We start from the raw sequence: 22,753 nt of genomic DNA on the forward strand, positions 1-22,753 counted from the left end.
TTAAGCAAAAAATCACCATCAACATGGTTTTGGCGGAAATTACAAGTTTTTCTATTTTGTAAGTGGATGCAATGCAATGTTTAAAAAGACATATACCATGTTTTCTCGGATCTCTGAAGTTTTCTACCTAGAAAACTCAAATGTGTGGAGCATTTGACTCCATGTGGAACCAATTAGCGTTTGCCAGCAGAAAACCAAAACTTACATGCTAAAATTCTGTCAAACCTGTAAAGTCGGAAGATAATGTCCAGAAAAAAAAAAAAAAAAAGAATCACAGACTGTAGCAAGATCTGGGATTGAGATAGCCACAACACACCAAATATTTCTGCTTTCATCCAGGCATAACCGGACAAGGTGGTGTAGAATTCAGGTGAAATTTAACCCAAAAATCACCATCAAAGTGGTTTTGGAGAAAAGCACAATGTTTCTGTTCGGCAAATGGATCCAAGGTCATGTTTATAAACACAAATAGCATGTTTGCTCAGGTGTCTGGACCTTTCTGCCAGGAAAACTCGAATGTGGGGCATATTTGACTCCATGTGGAACCAATTAGCATTTCCCAGCAGAAAACTAAAAGATTATAAAATTCACTCAAAACCGTAAAGTCCATAGATAATTTCCAGAAAACACAAACAAACACAGAGGCTGTAGCAAGATCTGGGATTGAGATAGACAAAACACAGCAGATATTTCTGCTTTCATCAAGGCATATCCAGACAAACTGGTGTCGAATTCGGGTGAAATTTATCCAAAAAATCACCATCAAAATTGTTTTGGAGAAAAGCACAATCTTTCTCTTCAGGAAGTAGATCCAATGTCATGTTTGCAAAAAGAAATATTATGTTTTCTCGTATTGCTGAAGCTTTCTGCCTGGGAAACCAGAATGTGTGGATGATTTGACTCCATGTGGAAACAGTTAGCTTTTGCAGGAAGAAAACAAAAAGTTACATGGTAAAATTCAATCAAAATCTAATGTCACTAGATAATGCCCAGAATACACAACGCAGAGGCTACAGCAAGATCTGAGATTGGCAAAGCCACAACTCACCAGATATTTCTGCTTTCCTCCAGGCATATCCACACAAAATATGGAATTTGGGTGAAATTTAACCCAAAAATCATCATCAAAGTTGTTTTGGGAAAAGCACAAACTTTCTCTTTGGCTTGTGGATCCAATGTCATGTTTACAAAAAAAATATCATGTTTGCTTTGATTTCTGAAACTTTCTGCCTAGAAAACTTGAATGTGTGGAGGATTTGAGTCCATGTGCAATGAATGTCATGTTTACACACAGAAATGTCATCATTGCTCAGGTTTCTGAAGCTTACGGACAGGAAAACTCGAATGTTTGGAGGATTTGACTCCATGTGGAACAAAATAGCATTTACGGTGGAAAAAAAATGTTACATTCTAAAGTGCATTTATAACCATAAAGTCGGTAGATAATCTCCAGAAAACACAAAAAAACACAGAGGCTGTAGCAAGATCTGGGCTTGAGATAGCCACAAAACACCAGATATTTCTGCTTTCATCCAGGCATATCCTGAAAAGTGGAGTGGAATTCGAGTGAAATTTAACCAAAAAGTCACCATCAAAGTGGTTTTGGAGTAAAGCAAAATCTTTCTCTTTGGCAAGTGGATACATTGTCATGTTTTTACGAACACAAATATCATGTTTGCTTGGGTTTCTGAAGCTTTCTGCCTAGAAAACTCGAATGTGTGGAGGATTTGACTCCATGTGCAACCAATTAGCGTTTGGTAGCAGAAAACAAAATGTTAGATTATAAAATTCATTCAAAACCTAAAATTTGTAGATAAAGTCCAGAAAACACAAACAAACACAAAGGCTGTAGGAAGATCAGGATTGAGATGGCCAAAACACACCAGATATTTCTGCTTTCATTCAGGCATATCTGTAGAATGTAGTGTGGAATTCGGGTGAAATTTTTCCAAAAAATCACTGTCAAAGTGGTTTTGGAGAAAAGCACAATCTTTCTCTTCAGCAAGTGGATCTAATGTCATGTTTACAAACAGAAATAGCATGTTTCCTCAGGTTACTTAAGCTTTCTGAAAGCAAAACTCGAATGTGTGGAGGATTTGACTCCATGTGGTACCAAATAGCGTTAGCCAGCAGAAAACTAAAAGTTACATGCTAAGATGCATTCAAAACCGTAAAGTCTGTAGATAATGTCCAGAAAACACGAACAAACACAGAGGCTGTAACAAGATCTCAGATTGAGATACCCACAACACACCAGATATTTCTGCTTTCCTCCACGCATATCCAGACAAAGTGTTGTGGAATTTGGGTAAAATTTAACCAAAAAATCACCGTGAAAGTGGTTTTGGAGAAAAGCACAATCTTTCTGTTCGGCAAGTGGATCCAATGTCATGTTTACAAATACAAATATCATGTTTGCTCGGGTTTCTGAAGCTTTCTGTCAAGAAAAATCGAATGTATATAGGAGTTGACTCCATGTGGAACTAATTAGCGTATGCCGGAAGAAAACAAAAAGTTACATGCTAAAATGCATTCAAATGCCTAAAGTCATTAGAGAATGTCCAGCAAACACAGAGGCTGTAGCAATATCTCAGATTGAGATACTCACAACACACAAGATATTTCTACTTTCCTTCAGGCATATCCGGACAAAGTGCTCTGGATTTCCGGTGTAATTTAACCAAAAATAACCATCAAAGAGGTTTTGGAGAAAAGCACAATCTTCCTCTTTGGCAAATGGATCCAATGTCATGTTTATAAATGCAAATATCATGTTTGCTCGGGTTTCTGAAGCTTTCTGCCAGGAAAATCTAATGTGTGGAGGATTTGACTCCATGTGGAACCAATTAGCGTTTGCCAGCTGAAAACAAAAACTTACATGCTAAAATGCATTCAAAACAGTAAAATCCATAGATAAAGCCCAGAAAACAGAAACACACACAGAGGCTGTAGCAAGATCTGGGATTGAGATAGCCACAACACACCAGATAGTTTTGTTTTCATCCAGAGTATCTGGACAAAATGTTGTAGTATCCGGGTGAAATTTAACCAAAAATCACCGTGAAAGTGGTTTTGGAGAAAAGCACAATCTTCCTGTTCATCAAATGCATCCAATGTCATGTTTACAGAAAGAAATATCATGTGTTCTCAGGTTTCTGAAGCTTTCTTCCTAGAAAACTCGAATGTGTGGAGGATTTGACTCCAGGTGGAACCAATTAGCGTTTGCCAGCTGAAAACAAAAACTTTCATGCTAAAATGCATTCAAAACTGTAAAGTCCATAGAGAATGTCCAGAAAACACAAACACACACAGAGGCTGTAGCAAGATCTGGAATTGAGATAGCCACAACACACCAGATAGTTTTGTTTTCATCCAGAGTATCTGGACAAAATGTTCTCGTATCCTGGTGAAATTTAACCAAAATATCACCGTGTAGGTGGTTTTGGAGAAAAGCACAATCTTCCTGTTCGGCAAATGCATCCAATGTCATGTTTACAAATACAAATATCATGTGTTGTCAGGTTTCTGAAGCTTTCTTCCTAGAAAACTCGAATGTGTGGAGTATTTGACTCCAGGTGGAACCAATTAGCGTTTGCCAGCTGAAAACAAAAACTTACATGCTAAAATGCATTCAAAACCGTAAAGTCCATAGAGAATGTCCAGAAAACACAAACACACACAGAGGCTGTAGCAAGATCTGGGATTGAGATAGCCACAACACACCAGATAGTTTTGTTTTCATCCAGAGTATCTGGACAAAATGTTGTAGTATCTGGGTGAAATTTAACCAAAAAATCACTGTGACAGTGGTTTTGGAGAAAAGCACAATCTTCCTGTTCGGCAAATGCTTCCAAAGTCATGTTTACAAATACAAATATCATGTGTTGTCAGGTTTCTGAAGCTTTCTTCCTAGAAAACTCGAATGTGTGGAGCATTTGACTCCATGTGGAACCAATTAGCGTTTGCCAGCTGAAAACAAAAACTTACATGCTAAAATGCATTCAAAACCGTAAAGTCCATAGAGAATGTCCAGAAAACACAAACACACACAGAGGCTGTAGCAAGATCTGGGATTGAGATAGCCACAACACACCAGATAGTTTTGTTTTCATCCAGAGTATCTGGACAAAATGTTGTAGTATCCGGGTGAAATTTAAAAAAAAAGTCACCGTGAAAGTAGCTTTGGAGAAAAGCACAATCTTCATGTTTGGCAAATGCATCCAATGTCATGTTTACAGAAAGAAATATCATGTGTTCTCAGGTTTCTGCAGCTTTCTTCGTAGAAAACTCGAATGTGTGGAGGATTTGATTCCAGGTGGAACAAATTAGCGTTTGCCAGCAGAAAAGAAAAAGGGTCCTGCTAAAATGCATTCAAAACTGTAAAGTCCATAGAGAATGTCCAGAAAACAGAAACACACACAGAGGCTGTAGCAAGATCTGGGATTGAGATAGCCACAACACACCAGATAGTTTTGTTTTCATCCAGAGTATCTGGAGAAAATGTTGTCGTATCCGGGTGAAATTTAACCAAAAAATCACCGTGAAAGTGGTTTTGGAGAAAAGCACAATCTTCCTGTTCGGGAAATGAATCCAATGTCATTTTTTCAGAAAGAAATATCATGTTTTCTCAGGTTTCTGAAGCTTTCTTCCTAGAAAACTCGAATGTGTGGAGAATTTGACTCCAGGTGGAACCAATTAGCGTTTGCCAGCTGAAAACTAAAACTTACATGCTAAAATGCATTCAAAACCGTAAAGTCCATAGAGAATGTCCAGAAAACACAAACACACACAAAGGCTGTAGCAGGATCAGGGAATAAGATAGCCACAACACACCAGATAGTTTTGTTTTCATCCAGAAATATCTGGAGAAAATGTTGTAGTATCCGGGTGAAATTTAACCAAAAAATCACCGTGACAGTGGTTTTGGAGAAAAGCACAATCTTCCTGTTCGGCAAATGAATCCAATGTCATGTTTACAATTACAAATATCATGTTTTCTCAGGTTTCTGAAGCTTTCTTCCTAGAAAACTCGAATGTGTGGAGGATTTGACTCCAGGTGGAACCAATTAGCGTTTGCCAGCTGAAAACAAAAACTTGCATGCAAAAGTGCATTCAAAACCGTAAAGTCCATAGAGAATGTCCAGAAAACACAAACACACACAGAGGCTGTAGTAAGATCTGGGACTGAGATAGCCACAACACACCAGATAGTTTTGTTTTCATCCAGAAGTATCTGGAGAAAATGTTGTAGTATGCGGGTGAAATTTAACCAAAAAATCACCGTGAAAGTGGTTTTGGAGAAAAGCACAATCTTCCTGTTCGGCAAATGCATCCAATGTCATGTTTACAGAAAGAAATATCATGTTTTCTCAGGTTTCTGAAGCTTTCTTCCTAGAAAACTCGAATGTGTGGAGAATTTGACTCCAGGTGGAACCAATTAGCGTTTGCCAGCAGAAAACAAAAACTTACATGCTAAAATGCATTCAAAACCGTAAAGTCCATAGAGAATGTCCAGAAAACACAAACACACACAGAGGCTGTAGCAAGATCTGGGATTGAGATAGCCACAACACACCAGATAATTTTGTTTTCATCCAGAGTATCTGGACAAAATGTTGTAGTATCCGGCTGAAATTTAACCAAAAAATCTCCGTGAAAATGGTTTTGGAGAAAAGCACAATCTTCCTGTTCGGCAAATGCATCCAGTGTCATGTTTACAAATACAAATATCATGTGTTGTCAGGTTTCTGAAGCTTTCTTCCTAGAAAACACGAATGTGTGCAGCATTTGACTCCAGGTGGAACCAATTAGCGTTTGCCAGCTGAAAAAAAAACTTACATGCTAAAATGCATTCAAAACCGTAAAGTCCATAGAGAATGTCCAGAAAACACAAACACACACAGAGGCTGTAGCAAGATCAGGGATTGAGATAGCCACAACACACCAGATAGTTTTGTTTTCATCCAGAGTATCTGGACAAAATGTTGTAGTATCCCAGTGAAATTTAACCAAAAAATCACCGTGAAAGTGGTTTTGGAGAAAAGCACAATCTTCCTGTTCGGCAAATGAATCCAATGTCATGTTTACAAATACAAATATCATGTTTTCTCAGGTTTCTGAAGCTTTCTTCCTAGAAAACTCGAATGTGTGGAGTATTTGACTCCAGGTGGAACCAATTAGCGTTTGCCAGCTGAAAACAAAAACTGACATGCTAAAATGCATTCAAAACCGTAAAGTCCATAGAGAATGTCCAGAAAACACAGACAGAAACAGAGGCTGTAGCAAGATCTGGGATTGAGATAGCTAAAAATCACCAGATAGTTTTGTTTTCATCCAGGAGTATCTGGAGAAAATGTTGTAGTATCCGGGTGAAATTTAACCAAAAAATCACCGTGAAAGTGGTTTTGGAGAAAAGCACAATCTTCCTGTTCGGCAAATGCATCCAATGTCATGTTTACAAATGCAAATATCATGTGTTCTCAGGTTTCTGAAGCTTTCTTCCTAGAAAACTCGAATGTGTGGAGAATTTGACTCCAGGTGGAACCAATTAGCGTTTGCCAGCTGAAAACTAAAACTTACATGCTAAAATGCATTCAAAACCATAAAGTCCATAGAGAATGTCCAGAAAACACAAACACACACAGAGGCTGTAGCAAGATCTGGGATTGAGATAGCCACAACACACCAGATAGTTTTGTTTTCATCCAGGAGTATCTGGAAAAATTGTTGTAGTATGCGGGTAAAATTTAACCAAAAAATCACCGTGAAAGTGGTTTTGGAGAAAAGCACAATCTTCCTGTTCGGCAACTGCATCAAATGTCATGTTTACAGAAAGAAATATCATGTTTTCTCAGGTTTCTGAAACTTTCTTCCTAGAAAACTTGAATGTGTGGAGGATTTGACTCCCGGTGGAATCAATTAGCGTTTGCCAGCAGAAAACAAACACTTACATGCTAAAATGCACTCAAACCAGTAAAGTCAAAAGATAATGTCCAGAAAACACAAATACACACAGAGGCTGTAGCAAGATCTGGGATTGAGATAGCCACAACACACCAGATAGTTTTGTTTTCATCCAGGAGTATCTGGACAAATTGTTGAGGATTTCGGGTGAAATTTAACCAAAAATCACCGTGAAAGTGGTTTTGGAGAAAAGCACAATCTTCCTGTTTGGCAAATGTATCCAATGTCATGTTTACAGAAAGAAATATCATGTTTTCTCAGGTTTCTGAAGCTTTCTTCCTAGAAAACTCGAATGTGTGGAGAATTTGACTCCAGGTGGAACCAATTAGCGTTTGCCAGGTGAAAACAAAAACTTACATGCTAAAGTGCATTCAAAACCGTAAAGTCCATAGAGAATGTCCAGAAAACACAAACACACACAGAGGCTGTAGCCAGATCTGGGATTGAGATAGCCACAACACACCAGAGAGTTTTGTTTTCATCCAGAGTATCTGGACAAAATGTTGTAGTATACCAGTGAAATTTAACAAAAAAATCACCGTGACAGTGGTTTTGGAGAAAAGCACAATCTTCCTGTTTGGCAAATGCATCCAATGTCATGTTTACAAATACAAATATCATGTTTTCTCAGGTTCCTGAAGCTTTCTTCCTCGAAAACTCGAATGTGTGGAGGATTTGACTCCAGGTGGAACCAATTAGCGTTTGCCAGCTGAAAACAAAAACTTACATGCTAAAATGCATTCAAAACCGTAAAGTCCATAGAGAATGTCCAGAAAACACAAACACACACAGAGGCTGTAGCAAGATCTGGGATTGAGATAGCCACAACACACCAGATAGTTTTGTTTTCATCCAGGAGTATCTGGACAAAATGTTGTAGTATCCCAGTGAAATTTAACCAAAAAATCACCGTGAAAGTGGTTTTGGAGAAAAGCACAATCTTCCTGTTCGGCAAATGGATCCAATGTCATGTTTACAGAAGGAAATATCGTGTTATCTCAGGTTTCTGAAGCTTTCTTCCTAGAAAACTCGAATGTGTGGAGGATTTGACTCCAGGTGGAACCAATTAGCGTTTGCCAGCTGAAAACAAAAACTTACATGCTAAAGTGCATTCAAAACCGTAAAGTCCATAGAGAATGTCCAGAAAACACAAACACACACAGAGGCTGTAGCAAGATCTGGGATTGAGATAGCCACAACACATCAGATAGTTTTGTTTTCATCCAGAAGTATCTGGAGAAAATGTTGTAGTATGCGGGTGAAATTTAACCAAAAAATCACTGTGAAAGTGCTTTTGGAGAAAAGCCCAATATTCCTGTTAGGCAAATGTATCCAATGTCATGTTTACAGAAGGAAATATCGTGTTATCTCAGGTTTCTGAAGCTTTCTTCCTAGAAAACTCGAATGTGTGGAGGATTTGACTCCAGGTGGAACCAATTAGCGTTTGCCAGCTGAAAACAAAAACTTACATGCTAAAGTGCATTCAAAACCGTAAAGTCCATAGAGAATGTCCAGAAAACACAAACACACACAGAGGCTGTAGCCAGATCTGGGATTGAGATAGCCACAACACACCAGAGAGTTTTGTTTTCATCCAGAGTATCTGGACAAAATGTTGTAGTATCCCGGTGAAATGTAACCAAATAATCACTGTGCAAGTGGTTTTGGAGAAAAGCACAATCTTCCTGTTCGGAAAATGCATCCAATGTCATGTTTACAAATACAAATATCATGTTTTCTCAGGTTTCTGAAGCTTTCTTCCTCGAAAACTCGAATGTGTGGAGGATTTGACTCCAGGTGGAACCAATTAGCGTTTGCTAGCTGAAAACAAAAACTTGCATGCTAAAGTGCATTCAAAACCGTAAAGTCCATAGAGAATGTCCAGAAAACACAAACACACACAGAGGCTGTAGCAAGATCTGGGATTGAGATAGCCACAACACATCAGATAGTTTTGTTTTCATCCAGAAGTATCTGGAGAAAATGTTGTAGTATGCGGGTGAAATTTAACCAAAAAATCACTGTGAAAGTGCTTTTGGAGAAAAGCCCAATATTCCTGTTAGGCAAATGTATCCAATGTCATGTTTACAGAAGGAAATATCGTGTTATCTCAGGTTTCTGAAGCTTTCTTCCTAGAAAACTCGAATGTGTGGAGGATTTGACTCCAGGTGGAACCAATTAGCGTTTGCCAGCTGAAAACAAAAACTTACATGCTAAAGTGCATTCAAAACCGTAAAGTCCATAGAGAATGTCCAGAAAACACAAACACACACAGAGGCTGTAGCAAGATCTGGGATTGAGATAGCCACAACACACCAGAGAGTTTTGTTTTCATCCAGAGTATCTGGACAAAATGTTGTAGTATCCCGGTGAAATGTAACCAAATAATCACTGTGCAAGTGGTTTTGGAGAAAAGCACAATCTTCCTGTTCGGAAAATGCATCCAATGTCATGTTTACAAATACAAATATCATGTTTTCTCAGGTTTCTGAAGCTTTCTTCCTCGAAAACTCGAATGTGTGGAGGATTTGACTCCAGGTGGAACCAATTAGCGTTTGCTAGCTGAAAACAAAAACTTGCATGCTAAAGTGCATTCAAAACCGTAAAGTCCATAGAGAATGTCCAGAAAACACAAACACCCACAGAGGCTGTAGCAAGATCTGGGATTGAGATAGCCACAACACACCAGGTAGTTTTGTTTTCATCCAGGAGTATCTGGACAAATTGTTGAGTATTTCGGGTGAAATTTAACCAAAAATCACCGTGAAAGTGGTTTTGGAGAAAAGCACAATCTTCCTGTTCGGCAAATGCATCCAATGTCATGTTTACAGAAAGAAATACCATGTTTTCTCAGGGTTCTGAAACTTTATTCCTAGAAAACTTGAATGTGTGGAGGATTTGACTCCCGAGGAACCAATTAGCGTTTGCCAGCAGAAAACAAACACTTACATGCTAAAATGCACTCAAACCAGTAAAGTCAATAGATAATGTCCAGAAAACACAAATACACACAGAGGCTGTAGCAAGATCTGGGATTGAGATAGACAAAACACTAGATAGTTTTGTTTCCATCCAGGTGTATCTGGACAAATTGTTGAGGATTTCGGGTGGAATTTAACCAAAAATCACCGTGAAAGTGGTTTTGGAGAAAAGCACAATCTTCCTGTTCGGAAAATGCATCCAATGTCATGTTTACAAATACAAATATCATGTTTTCTCAGGTTTCTGAAGCTTTCTTCCTCGAAAACTCGAATGTGTGGAGGATTTGACTCCAGGCGGAACCAATTAGCGTTTGCCAGCAGAAAACAAAAAGGGTCCTGCTAAAATGCATTCAAAACCTTAAAGTCCATAGAGAATGTCCAGAAAACACAAACACACACAGAGGCTGTAGCAAGATCTGGGATTGAGATAGCCACAACACACCAGATAGTTTTGTTTTCATCCAGGAGTATCTGGACAAAATGTTGTAGTATCCCAGTGAAATTTAACCAAAAAATCACCGTGAAAGTGGTTTTGGAGAAAAGCACAATCTTCCTGTTCGGCAAATGGATCCAATGTCATGTTTACAGAAGGAAATATCGTGTTATCTCAGGTTTCTGAAGCTTTCTTCCTAGAAAACTCGAATGTGTGGAGGATTTGACTCCAGGTGGAACCAATTAGCGTTTGCCAGCTGAAAACAAAAACTTACATGCTAAAGTGCATTCAAAACCGTAAAGTCCATAGAGAATGTCCAGAAAACACAAACACACACAGAGGCTGTAGCAAGATCTGGGATTGAGATAGCCACAACACATCAGATAGTTTTGTTTTCATCCAGAAGTATCTGGACAAAATGTTGTAGTATGCGGGTGAAATTTAACCAAAAAATCACCGTGAAAGTGCTTTTGGAGAAAAGCCCAATATTCCTGTTAGGCAAATGTATCCAATGTCATGTTTACAGAAGGAAATATCGTGTTTTCTCAGGTTTCTGAAGCTTTCTTCCTAGAAAACTCGAATGTTTGGAGGATTTGACTCCAGGTGGAACCAATTAGCGTTTGCCAGCTGAAAACAAAAACTTACATGCTAAAGTGCATTCAAATCCGTAAAGTCCATAGAGAATGTCCAGAATACACAAACACACACAGAGGCTGTAGCAAGATCTGGGATTGAGATAGCCACAACACACCAGAGAGTTTTGTTTTCATCCAGAGTATCTTGACAAAATGTTGTAGTATCCCGGTTAAATTTAACCAAAAAATCACTGTGACAGTGGTTTTGGAGAAAAGCACAATCTTCCTGTTTGGCAAATGCATCCAATGTCATGTTTACAAATACAAATATCATGTTTTCTCAGGTTTCTGAAGCTTTCTTCCTAGAAAACTCGAATGTGTGGAGGATTTGATTCCAGGTGGAACCAATTAGCGTTTGCCAGCAGAAAAAAAAAAAGGGTCCTGCTAAAATGCATGCAAAACCGTAAAGTCCATAGAGAATGTCCAGAAAACACAAACACACACAGAGGCTGTAGCAAGATCTGGGATTGAGATAGCTACAAATCACCAGATAGTTTTGTTTTCATCCAGGAGTATCTGGAAAAATTGTTGTAGTTTTGAAGTGAAATTTAACCAAAAAATCACGGTGAAAGTGGTTTTGGAGAAAAGCACAATCTTCCTGTTCAGCAAATGCATCCAATGTCATGTTTACAAATACAAATATCATGTTTTCTCAGGTTTCTGGAGCTTTATTCCTAGAAAACTCGAATGTGTGGACGTTTTGACTCCAGGTGGAACCAATTAGCGTTTGCGAGCTGAAAACAAAAACTAACATGCTAAAATGCATTCAAAACCGTAAAGTCCATAGAGAATGTCCAGAAAACACGAACACACACAGAGGCTGTAGCAAGATCTGGGATTGAGATAGCTACAAATCACGATAGTTTTGTTTTTATCCAGGAGTATCTGGACAAATTGTTGTGGATTGCGGGTGAAATTTAACCAAAAATCACCGTGAAAGTGGTTTTGGAGAAAAGCACAATCTTCCTGTTTGGCAAATGCATCCAATGTCATGTTTACAGAAAGAAATATCATGTTTTCTCAGGTTTCTGAAGCTTTCTTCCAAGAAAACTCGAATGTGTGGAGGTTTTGACTCCAGGTGGAACCAATTAGCGTTTGCCTGCAGGAAACAAAAAGGTCCTGCTAAAATGCATTCAAAACCATAAAGTACATAGAGAATGTCCAGAAAACACAAACACACACAGAGGCTCTAGCAAGATCTGGGACTGAGATAGCTAAAAATCACCAGATAGTTTTGTTTTCATCCAGGAGTATCTGGACAAATAGTTGTAGTTTTGAAGTGAAATTTAACCAAAAAAATACCGTGAAAGTGGTTTTGGAGAAAAGCACAATCTTCCTGTTTGGCAAATGCATCCAATGTCATGTGTACAGAAAGAAATATCATGTTTTCTCAGGTTTATGGAGCTTTCTTCCTAGAAAACTCGAATGTGAGGAAGTTTTGACTCCAGGTGGAACCAATTAGTTTTTGCCAGCTGAAAGCTAAAACTTACATGCTAAAATGCATTCAAAACCGTAAAGTCCATAGAGAATGTCCAGAAAACACAAACACACACAGAGGCTGCAGCAAGATCTGGGATTGAGATAGCCACAAAACACCAGATAGTTTTGTTTTCATCCAGGAGTATCTGGACAAATTGTTGTGGATTTCGGGTGAAATTTAACCAAAAATCACCGTGAAAGTGGTTTTGGAGAAAAGCACAATCTTCCTGTTCATCAAATGCATCCAATGTCATGTTTACAGAAAGAAATACCATGTTTTCTCAGGTTTCTGGAGCTTTCTTCCTTGAAAACTCAAATGTGTGGAGTATTTGACTCCAGGTGGAACCTATTGGCGTTTGCCAGCTTAAAACAAAAAGGGTCCTGCTAAAATGCATTCAAAACCATAAAGTCCATAGAGAATGTCCAGAAAACACAAACACACACAGAGGCTGTAGGAAGATTTGGGATTGAGATAGCTAAAAATCACCAGATAGTTTCGTTTTCAACTAGGAGTATCTGGACAAATCGTTGTAGTTTTGAAGTGAAATTTAACCAAAAAATCACCGTGAAAGTGGTTTTGGAGAAAAGCACAATCTTTCTTTTCAACAAGTGAATCGAATGTCATGTTTACAAATACAAATATCATGTTTTCTCAGGTTTCTGGAGCTTTCTTCCTAGAAAACTCGAATGTGTGGAGGTTTAGACTCCAGGTGGAACCAATTAGTGTTTGCCAGCAGAAAACTAAAACTTACATGCTAAAATGCATTCAAAACCGTAAAGTCCATAGAGAATGTCCAGAAAACACAAACACACACAGAGGCTGTAGCAAGATCTGGGATTGAAATAGCTAAAAATCACCAGATAGTTTTGTTTTCATCCAGCAGTATCTGGACAAATTGTTGTGGATTTCGGGTGAAATTTAAGCAAAAATCACTGTGAAAGTGGTTTTGGAGAAAAGCACAATCTTCCTGTTCAGGAAATGAATCCAATGTCATATTTACAAATACAAATATCATGTTTTCTCAGGTTTCTGCAGCTTTCTTCCTAGAAAAGCCCAATGTGTGGAGTATTTGACTCCAGGTGGAACCAATTAGCGTTTGCCAGCAGAAAACAAAAAGTGTCCTGCTAAAATGCATTCAAAACCGTAAAGTCCATTGAGAATGTCCAGAAAACACAAACACACACAGAGGCTGTAGCAAGATCTGGGATTGAGATAGCTACAAATCACCGGATAGTTTTGTTTTTATCCAAGAGTATCTGGAAAAATTGTTGTAGTTTTGAAGTGAAATTTAACCAAAAATCACCGTGAAAGTGGTTTTGGAGAAAGGCACAATCTTTCTTTTCTTTTCTTTTTTTTTTAACTTTTATTTAATGAATATACGTTTCCAAAGTACGAATAATGGATTACTATGGCTTCCCCCCCATACCGTCCCTCCCACCCACAACCCTCCCATTTCCCACTCCCTCTCCCCTTCCATTCACATCAAGATTCATTTCCGATTATCTTAATATACAGAAGATCAGCTTAGTATACATTAAGTAAGGATTTCAACAGTTTGCTCCCACACAGAAACATAAAGTGAAAAATAATAGATGATTTTTTTTAATGATGATGAAATCAGATCAGACCTATTGTCATGTTTAATCCCAGTGAGAGTCAAGTTGGGAGTTGATAGTTTCTTTTCTTTTCTTTTTTTTTTTTTTTTACAGAGGATCAGTTTAGTATGCATTAAGTAAAGATTTCAACAGTTTGCACCCCCATAGAAACACAAAGTGAAATATATTATTTGAGTACTCGTTATAGCATTAAATCTCAATGCACAGCACATTAAGGACAGAGATCCTACATGAGGAGTAAGTGCACAGTGACTCCTGTTGTTGACTTTACCAATTGACACTCCTGTCTATGGCATCAGTAATCTCCCTATGCTCCAGTCATGAGTTTCCAAGGCTATGGAAGCCCTTTGAGTTCTCCGACTCTTATCTTGTTTAGACAAGGTCATAGTCAAAGTGGAGGTTCTCTCCTCCCTTCAGAGAAAGGTACCTCCTTCTTTGAAGACCTGTTCTTTCCACTGAGATCTCACTCACAGAGATCTTTTGCCAGAGTGTCTTGGCTTTCCATGCCTGAAATACTCTCATGGGCTTTTCAGCCAGATCTGAATGCCTTTAGGGCTGATTCTGAGGCCAGAGTGCTATTTAGGGCATCTGCCATTCTATGAGTCTGCTGAGTATCTCACTTCCCATGTTGGATCACTCTCCCCTTTATTTATTCTATCGGTTAGTGTTAGCAGGTACTAGACTTGCTTATGTGCTCCCTTTGACTCTTAGTCCTTTCATTATGATCAATTGTGAACTGAAATTGATCACTTGGAATAGTGAGATGGCATTGGTACATGCCACCTTGATGGGATTAAATTGGAGTCCCCTGGTATGTTTCTAACTCTACCATTTGGGGCAAGTCAGCTTGAGCATGTCCCAAATTATATATCTCTTCCCTCCCTTATTCCTACTCTTATGTTTAACAGGGATCACATTTCAGTTAAATTTCAACACTTAAGAATAACTGTGTATTAATTACAGAATTAAATCAGTCATATTAAGTAGAACAGACAAAAAAACTACTAAGAGGGATAATGTATTAAGTTGTTCATTAACAGTCAGGGCTATGCTGATCAAGTCACCGTTTCCCATAGTGTCCCTTTCACTTCAACAAGTTTCCTTTTTGGTGTTCAGTCAGTTGTCACCGATCAGGGAGAACATATGGTATTTGTCCCTTTGGGACTGGCTTATTTCACTCAGCATGATGTGTTCCAGATTCCTCCATTTTGTTGCAAATGACTGGATTTCGTTGTTTCTTACTGCAGTATAGTATTCTAAAGAGTACATATCCCATAATTTCTTTATCCAGTCTACCGTTGATGGGCATTTAGGTTGGTTCCAGGTCTTAGCTATTGTGAATTGTGCTGCAATAAACATTAGGCTGCAGACCGCTTTTTTGTTTGCCAATTTAAATTCCTTTGGGTAAATTATAAGGAGTGGGATGGCTGGGTCGAACGGTAGGGTTATCTTCAGGTTTCTGAGGAATCTCCAGACTGATTTCCATAGTGGCTTGACCAGTTTGCATTCCCACCAACAGTGGGTTAGTGTCCCTTTTTCCCCACATCCTCGCCAGCATCTGTTGTTGGTAGATTTCTGAATGTGAGCCATTCTAACCGGGGTGAGGTGGAACCTCATTGTGGTTTTGATTTGCATTTCTCTGATTGCTAATGACCTTGAACATTTTTTCATGTGCCTGTTGGCCATTTGGATTTCCTCTTTTGAAAAATGTCTATTGAGGTCCTTGGCCCATCTCTTAATTGGGTTGTTGGTTTTGTTTTTGTGGAGTTTCTTGATCTCTTTGTAGATTCTGGTTATTAACCCTTTATCTGTTGCATAGTTTGCAAATATTTTTTCCCATTCTGACGGTTGTCTCTTCACTCTCCTGACTGTTTCTTTTGCAGTACAGAAACTTCTCAATTTGATGCAATCCCAATAGTTAATTTTGGCTTTGACTGCCTGTGCCTCCCGGGTCTTTTCCAGAAACTCTTTGCCTGTGCCAATATCTTGAAGGGTTTCTCCAATGTTCTCTAGTAACTTGATGGTGTCAGGTCGTAGATTTAGGTCTTTAATCCATGTTGAGTGGATTTTTGTGTAAGGTGTAAGGTAGGGGTCTTGCTTCATGATTCTGCACGTGGAAATCCAATTTTCCCAGCACCATTTATTGAATAGACTGTCCTTGCTCAAGGAATTAGTTTTAGATCCTTGATCAAATATAAGTTGGCTGTAGATGTTTGGGTTGATTTCTGGTATTTCAATTCTGTTCCATTGGTCTATCCATCTGTTTCTGTATCAGTACCATGCTGTTTTGATTACAACTGCCCTGTAGTATGTCCTGAAATCTGGTATTGTGATGCCTCCGGCTTTGTTTTTGTTGTACAAGATTGCTTTAGCTATTCGAGGTCTCTTGTGCCTCCATATAAATTTCAGCACCAATTTTTCCAGATCTGAGAAGAAGGTCTTTGGTATCTTGATTGGTATTGCATTGAATCTATAAATTGCTTTTGGGAGAATGGACATTTTGATGATATTGATTCTTCCAATCCATGAGCATGGAAGATTTTTCCATTTCTTGGTATCCTCTTCTATTTCTTTCTTTAAGGTTTTGTAATTTTCATCGTAGAGATCTTTAACGTCCTTGGTTAAGTTTGTTCCAAGGTATTTGATTGTTTTTGTAGCTATTGTGAATGGGATTGATCTTAGAAGTTCTTCCTCAGCCATGGCATTGTCTGTGTATACAAAGGCTGTTGATTTTTGTGCATTGATTTTATATCCTGCTACTTTGCCAAACTCTTCTATGAGTTCCAATAGTCTCTTGGTAGAGTTCTTTGGGTCCCCTAAATAAAGAATCATGTCATCTGCAAAGAGGGATAGTTTGAGTTCTTCCTTCCCAATTTGTATCCCTTTAATTTCTTTTTCTTGCCTAATAGCTCTGGCTAGAACCTCCAGAACTATATTGAATAGCAGTGGTGAGAGTGGACATCCCTGTCTGGTCCCAGATCTCAGTGGAAATGCTTCCAACTTTTCCCCATTCAATAGGATGTTGGCTGTGGGTTTTTCATAGATTGCTTTGATTGTATTGAGGAATGTTCCTTCCAAACCCAGTTTGCTTAGAGTTTTCATCATGAACGGGTGTTGTATTTTATCAAATGCTTTCTCGGCATCTATTGAGAGAATCATATGGTTTTTCTTCTGCAGTCTGTTAATGTGGTGTATCACATTGATTGTCTTGCGCACATTAAACCATCCCTGCATACCAGGGATAAATCCCACTTGGTCTGGGTGGATGATCTTTCTGATGTGTTGTTGCATTCTATTGGCGAGAATTTTATTGAGGATTTTTGCATCTATGTTCATCAGGGATATTGGTCTGTAATTCTCTTTCAGTGCTGCATCTTTTCCCGGCTTAGGAATTAAGGTGATGCTGGCTTCATAGAAAGAATTTGGGAGGATTCCCTCTTCTTCAATTGTTCTGAATAGTTTGAGAAGAATTGGAGTTAGTTCTTCTTTAAATGTCTGGTAGAATTCAGCAGTGAATCCATCTGGTCCTGGGCTTTTCTTTGTTGGGAGGGCCTTTATTACTGTTTCAATTTCTGTCTCAGTTATGGGTCTGTTTAGGTTTTCGATGTCTTCCTGGTTCAATTTAGGTAGGTTGCATGTGTCCAGGAATCTATCCATTTCTGATAGGTTTCCCTGTTTGCTGGCATACAAGTCCTTGTAGTAATTTCTGATGATTCTTTTTATTTCTGTGGTGTCTGTTGTTACGTTTCCTTTTTCATCTCTGATTTTATTGATTTGGGTCTTTTCTCTTCTTTTTTTAGTTAGTTGGGCCAATGGGGTGTCAATTTTGTTTATTTTTTCAAAAAACCAGCTCCTCGTTTGGCTGATTTTTTGTAATGTTTTTCTTGATTCAATCCTGTTGATTTCTTCTCTGATTTTAATTATTTCTCTTCTCCTACTAGATTTGGGTCTGGTTTGCTGTAGGTTTTCTAGATCCTTGAGGTGAATAGAAAGCTCATCTATTTGGTGCCTTTCCAATTTCTTGATGTAGGCACCTATTGATATAAACTTTCCTCTTAACACTGCTTTTGCTGCGTCCCATAAGTTTTGGTATGTTGTGCTGTTATCCTCATTTACTTCCAGAAAGTTTTTGATTTCTCTTTTGATTTCTTCTATGACCCATTGTTCATTCAGGAGCATGTTGTTCAATCTCCATGTGTTTGCGTATGCTCTAGGGATTCCTGAGTTGTCCATTTCCAACTTCATTCCTTTATGGTCTGAGAAGCTGCATGGTATGATTCTAATTCTTTTGAATTTGCTGAGACTTGCTTTATGGCCTAGTATGTGGTCAATCCTAGAGAAGGTTCCATGTACTGCTGAGAAGAATGTATAATCTTTAGCTGTAGGATTGAACGTTCTGTATATATCTGTTAGATCCATTTGGGCTATAGTGTCGTTTAAATCTACTGTATCCTTGTTGATCTTCTGTCCTATTGATCTGTCTATTTCTGAGAGTGGAGTATTGAAGTCCCCCAGTACTATTGTATTGGGATCTAAGTCTCCCTTTAAGTCCGTTAACAAATCTTTTAGATAAACCGATGCCCTGTAGTTAGGTGCATATACATTGATAATTGTTATATCTTCCTGTTGAATTGATCCCTTAATTTATTATGTAGTGTCCCTCTTTGTCTCTCTTAATGGTTTTTGTGTTAAAGTTTATGGTGTCTGATATTAAGATGGCTACGCCTGCTCTTTTTTCATTTCTGTTGGCATGGTATATCTTTTTCCAGCCTTTCACTTTCAGTCTGTATGGATCTTTGTTGGAAAGATGTGTTTCTTGTAAGCAGCAAATAGATGGGTTTTGTTTTTTAACCCAATCAGCCAAACGGTGTCTTTTAACTGGACAGTTCAGGCCATTCACGTTCAATGTGACTAATGATAAGTGGTAACTTTGCTCTGCCATTTGCCAAAGATAAGTTCTAATATATGCTTTGAATTCCCTGTGATCTTTTGCTGTGAGCGTTCCTTCCTTGGTTTCCTTCCTTTACCTTCTTTCATATTGATGACCGTGTTTCTTTGTTTCTGTGTGTAACACATCTTTAAGCATCTTTTGCAGGGCTGGACGAGTGGCAACAAATTCTTTCAATTTCTGTTTGTTATGAAAAGTCTTTATTTCACCTTCATTCACAAATGATAGCTTAGCAGGATATAATATTCTGGGCTGGCAGTTGTTCTCTCTTAGTACCTGGGCTATATCTTGCCATTCCCTCCTAGCTTGTAGAGTTTCTGATGAGAAGTCAGCTGTGAGTCTGATTGGAGATCCTCTGAGAGTAATCTGACATTTCTCTCTTGCACATTTTAGGATCTTTTCTTTATGTTTCACTGTGGAGAGTTTAATTACAACGTGCCGTGGTGAGGGTCTCTTTTGGTCGTGTTTATTAGGGGTTCTGTGAGCTTCCTGTACTAGGATTTCTCTGTCCTTCTCCAAACCTGGGAAATTTTCTGCTAATATCTCACTAAAAAGGCCTTCTAATCCTTTCTCCCTCTCCATGCCTTCAGGAACTCCTAGAACCCGAATGTTGGGTTTTTTAATAGTATCCTGAAGATTCCCGACAATATGTTTTAGATTCCTAATTTCCTCTTCTTTTCTTTGGTCTGACTGTATCCTTTCCTGTTCTCTGTCTTCTAAGTCCGATATTCTCTCTTCTGCTTCTCCCATTCTGTTTGTAAGGCTCTCTATTGTGTTTTTCATTTGATCTATTGAATTCTTCACTTCAGTCACTATCCCAGTTTCCTGTTGTACTAGTTGTTTCGTTTCATTTTGATTCCTCCTTAATATTTCATTTTCACGAGAGAGATTTTCTATCTTGTCCATTAAGGATTTCTGTAGTTCAAGAATTTGTTTTTGAGAACTTCTTAATGTTCTTATCAATTTTTTGAGATCTGCTTCTTGCATTTCTTCTATGTCATCATCCTCATAATCTTGAATTGGGGTGTCTTTTTCATTTGAGGGCTTCATGGTGACTTCCTTGTTTTTATTACCTTGGTTTTTGCGTTTGTTATTTGTCATATTGGAGATATTTGGTTTCTTCACTGTGGTGCTTTTTCTTGTTATACTATGACTCTAGATTAAGTGGACTATCTGTTTTTGATGGAGCCTTAGGGCTTGAGATGGGTGTGGCCTGAGAGCTCTGTTTGGTGTGCCAAAGGTGACACTCCCAGGTTAGGCGTGGTAAACCTCTCTCTCTCTCTCTCTCTCTTTTTTTTTGATTCAACAGGGAAGTTATTCTGCACAGCTGAACAAAGTTGGAGGTAGTTAGCAGGCAAATGATATACCCACAGGAGCCAGAGATCAGAAGCTCTTTCCCAAGGACCACACAGGGAATCTGTTCGGCCCTTAGAGTGGGCTCAAATTCTCCTTCAGTCTCCCACTGGGTTGCCAAAGTTACGGAATTGTAGCGTCTCTGGCGAGTGCTCACGTGAATTCCGTGAGTTCTCTCCCCCACCGTCTCTTTTTTCACAGTCTCAGTTCAGTAGCACCATAAATTTACTAAGTCCTAATCTCCTGTTAATTCGCCCCACCCAGAGTCAGGTTTTACTGCTAGGCTCAGGGCCGGTGCAGACCTGAGGTCGCTCTGCTTATGACGTATGTCCAAGATGGCGCCTGCTCTTTGTCTTGCTCGCCCTTGAGAGGTGAGCGGAGAGAGAGAAACCCGTGTCCGTACCAGTCACCTTTTTTTTTTTTCCCTCTCTCTCTCTTCCAGTTAGCTTGGTGAAGTCCCCCCCGCCCCGGGGGTCGTTCCCTCTAGTCTCCTCTCTCCGCTTGCCTGCCAGTGTCTCGGGTTATTGAGGTTCGGCTCACCTCGTGTTCCAGCGCTGGTGTGTTGAGTCTGCCGCTGATGTCCCGAACTGTGGGCTCCCACGCTCTGCACGCAGGTCTGCTCTCCTTCCAGCGCCGATGTGTGGACTCGGAGCCCTGGACTTCCCAAGTCTCCCCGCTGTTGCACTCCCCTTCGACAACTTGCGCGCAGACCCTGCAGCTTGCGCAGCTCAGTCCCGCGGCTCGGCTTCCGCGGCTCAGTCCCGCGGCTCGGTCCTGCGGTTCGGCTTTCGCGCGCAGTGGGCGACCTGGTTCTCCCAGTAGGTCCTCCGATTCACGCCCACTGGATCCAGAAGAGTTTTGTCTGCAATATTTTCCTGGTTCTTTTTTCTGAGGCTACCGTAACTCCCCTTTTATTAAACTAAATTTTCCCGGACTATCGGTGCGCGCCCTCACTATTCTGCCATCTTGGCTCCGCCACAATCTTTCTTTTCAACAAGTGAATCGAATGTCATGTTTACAAATACAAATATCATGTTTTCTCAGGTTTCTGGAGCTTTCTTCCTAGAAAACTCGAATGTGTGGAGGTTTTGACTCCAGGTGGAACCAATTAGCGCTTGCCAGCAGGAAACAAAAAGGGTCCTGCTAAAATGCATGCAAAACCGTAAAGTCCATAGAGAATGTCCAGAAAACACAAACACACACAGAGCCTGTAGCAAGATCTGGGATTGAGATAGCTACAAATCACCAGATAGTTTTGTTTTCATCCAGGAGTATCTGGACAAATTGTTGTACTTTTGAAGTGAAATTTAACCAAAAAATCACCGTGAAAGTGGTTTTGGAGAAAAGCACAATCTTCCTGTTCGGCAAATGCATCCAATGTCATGTTTACAGAATGAAATATCATGTTTTCTCAGGTTAATGAAGCTTTCTTCCTAGAAAACTCGAATGTGTGGAGGATTTGACTCCAGGTGGAACCAATTAGCGTTTGCCAGCTGAAAACAAAAACTTACATGCTACAATGCATTCAAAACCTTAAAGTCCATAGAGAACGTCCAGAAAATGCAAACACACACAGAGGCTGTAGCAAGATCTGGGATTGAGATAGCCACAACACACCAGATAGTTTTGTTTTCATCCAGGAGTATCTGGACAAATTATTGTGGATTGCGGATGAAATTTAACCAGAAATCACCGTGAAAGTGGTTTTGGAGAAAAGCACAATCTTCCTGTTCATCAAATGCATCCAATGTCATGTTTACAGAAAGAAGTATCATGTTTTCTCAGGTTAATGAAGCTTTCTTCCTAGAAAACTCGAATGTGTGGAGGATTTGACTCCAGGTGGAACCAATTAGCGTTTGCCAGCTGAAAACAAAAAGTGTCCTGCTAAAATGCATTCAAATCCGTAAAGTCCATAGAGAATGTCCAGAAAACACAAAAACACACAGAGGCTGTAGCTAGATCTGGGACTGAGATAGCTACAAATCACCAGATAGTTTTGTTTTCATCCAGGAGTATCTGGACAAATTGTTGTCGATTTCGGGTGAAATTTAACCAAAAATCACCGTGAAAGTGGTTTTGGAGAAAAGCACAATCTTCCTGTTTGGCAAATGCATCCAATGTCATGTTTACAGAAAGAAATATCATGTTTTCTCAGGTTTCTGAAGCTTTCTTCCTAGAAAACTCTAATGTGTGGAGGATTTCACACCAGGTGGAACAAATTAGCGTTTGCCAGCAGAAAACAAAAAGGGTCCTACTAAAATGCATTCAAAAACGAAAAGTCCATAGAGAATGTCCAGAAAACACAAACACACACAGAGGCTGTAGGAAGATCTGGGACTGAGAT

General features: G+C 39.3%; 1 long non-coding RNA gene across 1 annotated transcript in view; it reads left to right on the forward strand.

The window, feature by feature from the left end:
* Positions 1 to 21,439, forward strand: part of LOC149128639 (uncharacterized) — a 115,188-nt gene extending 93,749 nt beyond the window's left edge. The window contains exon 5 of the long non-coding RNA XR_016213455.1: positions 20,852 to 21,439. This is a non-coding gene — a long non-coding RNA (uncharacterized LOC149128639). The remainder of the gene's footprint in view (positions 1 to 20,851) is intronic.
* The last annotated feature ends 1,314 nt before the right edge of the window (positions 21,440 to 22,753 follow it).

The sequence above is a fragment of the Oryctolagus cuniculus genome, chromosome 1 (assembly GCF_051225735.1).
Source record: "Oryctolagus cuniculus isolate XC-2025 breed Fujian yellow rabbit chromosome 1, ASM5122573v1, whole genome shotgun sequence".
In the NCBI taxonomy this organism is placed as follows: Eukaryota; Metazoa; Chordata; class Mammalia; order Lagomorpha; family Leporidae; genus Oryctolagus; species Oryctolagus cuniculus.